Here is a 5,686-nt window from a genome sequence, read left to right on the forward strand (position 1 = left end):
CTCCAGTTCCTGCTTGGAGAGGCCCAGCCCCTCTCCTGGGAACTTGTGCTCTGAAGGCCAAATCGGTGAGGCAGAGGGGAAATAGCATGTGTTTTCTATTTGGGCGGTCTCTGTCTGAACAATTACTGAAGGGCTGTCCTTCTCAAATCTCTTTTGTTCATTCGTTTGTGATTCCTGTGCAAGTACAATGTAAAAAAGGCAAGACCCTATAATCATACAGAGATTCCTTCAGACTCTGCGAAGCAATAATAAGGCAAAGGGATACATATCACCTAGGCTCTTATATGCCAGACACTCATTGGTCACTTGGGTGAGGTTAAACTTCTGAAAAGAGAAGAGATCATAGGACGAGCCTCTTCCTTTCTCCAAGGGCACAGTATAAAGCATCATATACATGGAAGTCAGCACAGAGTCTTTTTGAGAATATCTATTAATTCTACTTTTTCATTTTACAAAAAGGAGATTGAAGCCCAGTTAGATGAAGTTTTTTGTTTTTTTTTTAAGTCACATAGCTGCTTAGTGACAGTGTTAGCTTCAAAAGTGTTCTTCTGTTGGACTTCTCCAGGAACAAAGGAGCTGTCAGGTGCCATTTCCCTCCCCTGACCCTCAGCGTAAACAACCACCACCTGCAGGAACCAGTGTGGTGCCTAATTTGCTAACGTACACACCCCTAACTCCCCAGTCCCACCCCCCACACACTGCATCAGAAGATCGCCCCTTTCTAGTTATGCTTGCCTCAGTCTCAGCACTGCAGGCGCCCTTCCCCAGAAGACCAGCACAAACCTGGCCAACACCCAGTCTCCTGCCCCCACACACTTTGCAGGGCCCTGGGCCAGCTTTGGTAGTGACAGCGGTAGCAGTGGATCCCACAGAAGACCAATTGCTAAAACTGTGTGCCCTGCCCATGCATTCTTTACGGATCTGCCCTAGTCAAGGCAATGGTGGTGGCTGGTCTCACTTTGCAAGCAGACCAGGATGCATCGTGTTAAAACTGTGGACCCGGCTCTGGCCAGTGCCAGAGGCAGTGGTATATCTGCTCCAATACACTCTTGCGCAGAACAAATTCAAACTAGAGCCACAAGGCTGGCAGTGTGTAAGCAGCCCCAGCAGGGGCCAGCATCACTCTAAAGTGACACCTGCCCTGCCATGGGCTGGGGCAGGCAGTGGGTTTGATTGTAGGCCCCACTCACCAATGAAAACTTCTCAGGGGACAATACAGAGAAGTGCCCTGCAATTTGCTGCTACTGCCTCTCTGACAAATGTCTGGTCTGACTCAGCTCAAGCCCAAAGCAGCCCCAGACTGGTCCACCAACACCACAGGGACCAAACACTGCCCACAACAGGGAAAGAGAGCCCGATGACTGGAATGAAGGAAAAGCAGTCAAGACTCAAAAGCAAGGGCCACACAACACACACAGGAGACACCTCCAAAACACCAGGCCATACTTTCAAGAGCGGGAGGTGTACTTGACTTAAGGACTTAATAGACTTAAGGAACTCAGTAACTCCATCGAGTGTAATAATATTCACATTATAGGGAGCCCAGAAGAAGAAGAGAGAAAAGGAGACAGAAAACTTATTTGAAGACATAATAGCTGAAAACTTCCTAAACCTGTGGAAGGAAACAGCTACCCAAATCCAAGAGGCAGAGAGAACCTCCAACAAAATCAACCCAAGGAGGTCCAAGATACATGGTAATTCATATGGTAAAAATAGTGGAAAAGAGAGAATTTTAAGAACAGAAAGAGAAAAGAAGACACATAAAAGGGAAACCCCATAAGACTATCACTGGAATCTTCATCAGAAAATTTGCAGGCCAGGGTCGCCTGGGTGGCTCAGTCATTAAGCATCTGCCTTTGGCTCAGGTCATGATCCCAGGGTTCTGGGATCAAGCCCCACATCGGCTCCCTGCTCAGCAGGAAGCCTGCTTCTCCTTCTCCCGCTCCCCCTGCTTGTTTTCCCTCTCTTGCTGCCTCTCTCTGTCTGTCAAATAAATAAAAATTAAAAAAAGAAAAAGAAATTTGCAGGCCAGAAGGGAGCGGGATGATATATTCAAAGTGCTGAAAGGGGGGAAAAATTAGCCAAGAATCTTCCATCCAAAAAGGCTATTATTCAGAATAGAAAGAGAGGGTTACTTGGGTGGCTCAGTTGGTTAAGCATCTGCCTTCGGCTCAGGTCATGATCCCAGGAATCTGGGACTGAGTCCTGCATAGAGCTCCTTGCTCAGCAAGGAACCTGCTTCTTCCTCTGCCTGTCACTGCCCCTGCTTGTGCTTTCTCTCTCTCTCTCTGACAAATAAATAAATAAAATCAATAAAGAAAAAAAAAAGAAAGAAAGAAAGAAAAGAAAAGAAATGGAAGGAGAGGTAGAGTTTCCCAGACAAGCAAAAGCTAAAGGAGTTCATGACCACTAAACTAGCCATACAGGAAATTTTGAAGGGGACTCTTTGAGTGGATAGGAAAGACCACAAGTAAGAGCAAGAAAAGTAGGAAGCACAGAGGCAGTAAAAATAAGTATATCTGTAAAATGCAGTTGAGTGACTCACAAAATAAAAGGACATAAGGTATGACACTATATACCTAAAATGTGGAAAGGAGATGAGTAAAGAATGGGTTCAAACTTAAATGACCATCAACTTAATACAGACTGCTATATGCCGAAGATGTTATTTACAAACCTAATGGTAACCACAAATAAAAAACCAGTAATAGCTATGCAAAAAACAAAGAGAAAGGAATCTGAGTATATCACTAAAGAAAATGAACAAACTGTGAGAAGAGAGCAAGAGAATTAAAAATTAGAGAAGAATTACAAAAACAACCACAAAACAAGTAACAAAATGGCAATAAATGCATATTGATCAATAATTACTTTGAATGTAAATGGACTAAATGCTCCAATCAAAAGACATAGGGTAATGGAATGGATAAAAACACAAGACCGACCTATTCATATGCTGCCTGTAAGAGATAGATTTCAGATGTAAAGACTACCTGCAGATTGAAAGTGCAGGGATGGAGAAACATTGATCACGGAAATGGATGTGTAAAGAAAGCTAGAAATACGTTTATCAGATAAAATGCTTTAAAACAGAGACTGTTGGGGCACCTGGGTGGCACAGCGGTTAAGCGTCTGCCTTCGGCTCAGGGCGTGATCCCGGCGTTATGGGATCGAGCCCCAATCAGGCTCTTCCGCTGGGAGCCTGCTTCTTCCTCTCCCACTCCCTCTGCTTGTGTTCCCTCTCTCGCTGGCTGTCTCTATCCTGTCGAATAAATAAATAAAATCTTAAAAACAAAACAAAACAAAACAAAACAAAAAACCCAAAAAAATAATAAAACAGAGACTGTAACAAGAGACAAAGAAGAACATTATATAACCATTAAGGGGACAATCCAACAAGAAGATAAAACAGTTGTAAATATTTATGCATCCACCATGGGAGCACCCAAATACATAAAACAGTTAATAACAAACATAAAGGAACTAATTTATAGAAATATAATAATAGTAGGGGACTTTAAGGCCCCACTTACATCAATGGACAGATAATCTAAACAGAAATCCACAAGAAAACATTGGCTTTGAATGACACGCTGGACCAGAAGGATTTACCTGATATATTCAAAATATTTCATCTGAAACAAAATTGATAAACCTCTAGCCAGACTCCAAAAAATAAATAAATAAATAAATAAATAAATAAATAAGGAGGGAGAGAGAGGTTTCAAATAACCAAAATCAGAAATGAAAGAGGAGAAATAACAACTGACACCACAGAAATACAAAGGATTGTAAAAGTAAAAGAACACTTTGATAAATTATATACCAACAAATTTGACAACTTAGAAGAAATGGATAAATTTCTAGAAACATATAACCTTCCAAAAATGAAGCAGGAAGAAATAGAAAATTGGAACAGACCACTCACTAGCAATAAAATTGAATCGGTAATAAAAAAAAAAGCACCCAACAAACAAAAGTTCAGGACCACTTGGCTTCGCAGGTGAATTCTACTGAACATTTAAATAGTTAATACCTATTCTTCTCAAACTTTTCCTAGAAATAGAAGAGGAAGGAAAACTCCCATATTCATTCTATGAGGCCAACATTACCCTGATACCAAAACCTGATAAGGACACCACTAAAAAAGAGAACTACAGGTCAATATCTCTGATGAACGTAGATTCAAAAATCTACAACACAATATTAGCAAACTAAATCCAACAATGCATTAAAAAAATTATTCACCATGATAAAGTGGGATTTTTTTTTCCTGGGATGCAAGGGTGGTTCAATATTTGCAAATTAATTAGCATGATACATCACATCAATAAGAGAAAGGATAAAAAGCATCTGATTATTTTGATAGATGTAGAAAAAACATTTGACAAAGTACAGCATCCATTCATGATAAAAACCCTCAAAAAAGGCACCTGAGTGGCTCAGTCGGTTAAGGGTCTGACTCTTGGTTTCAGCTCAGGTCATCATCTCATGGCTCATGGGATTGAGCCCTGCGTCCAGCTCCATGCTCAGTGGGGAGTCTGCTTGAAAGATTCCTGCTCTCCTCTCTCTCTCTCTCTCAAAATGAATAAATAAATCTTAAAAAAAAATAACAAAAAACAACTCAACAAAGTGGGTTTAAAGGGAACACACCCCAACATAAAAAAGGCCTTATATGAAAAACTCATAGCAAACATCGTACTCAATGGTGAAAAACAGAACTTTTCTCCCAGGGTCAGGACCAGACAAGGATGTTGGCTTTTATTACTTTTACTCATCATAGTACTGGAAGTCCTAGCCACAGCAATCAAACAGAAAAAAATACAAGGCATTCAAACTGGTGAGGAAGAAGTAACACTTTCACTATTTAGAGATGACATGATACTACATATAGAAAACCCTAAAGACTCCACCAAAAAACTACTAGGACTGATAAATGAATTCAGTAGTTGCCGGATACAAAATCAACATACAGATATCTGCTGCATTTCTACACATTAAATGAAGTAGCAGAAAGATAAATTTAAATTCTCATTTTCAATTGCACCAAAAATAATAAAACACCTAGGAATAAACTAACCAAAGAGGTGAAAGCCCTGTGCTCTGAAAACTATAAAACACTGATGAAAACAATTGAAGACAACAAAAATAAACGGAAAGATATTCCGTGCTCATACATTGGAAGAACAAACATTGTTAAAATGTGTATACTGCCCAAAGCAATCTACAGATTTAATACAATCCCTATCAAAATGCCAACAGCATTTTTCACAGAACTAGAACAAAAAATTCTAAAATTTATATGGAGCCCCAAAAGACACCAAATACTCAAAGCAAACTTGAAAAAGAACAACAAAACTGTGGGTATCAAAATCCCAGACTTCGAGTTATACTATAAAGCTGTGATCAAAACAGTATGGTACTGACACAAAAATAGACACATAGATCAATAGATTAGAAAAGAAAGCCCAGAAATGAACTGATACTTATATGGTCAATGAATCTTTGACAGAGGCAAGAATACACAATGGGAAAAAGTCTCTTCAACAAACGGTGTTGGGAAAACTGGACAGCAACATGCAAAAGAATGAAACTAGACCACTTTCTTACACCATACACAAAAATAAACTAAAAACGGATTAAGGACCTAAATGTGAAATCTGAAACCATAAAAATCCTAGAAGAA

The sequence above is a fragment of the Ursus maritimus genome, unplaced genomic scaffold (assembly GCF_017311325.1).
Source record: "Ursus maritimus isolate PB19 unplaced genomic scaffold, ASM1731132v1 scaffold_26, whole genome shotgun sequence".
Lineage (NCBI taxonomy): Eukaryota > Metazoa > Chordata > Mammalia > Carnivora > Ursidae > Ursus > Ursus maritimus.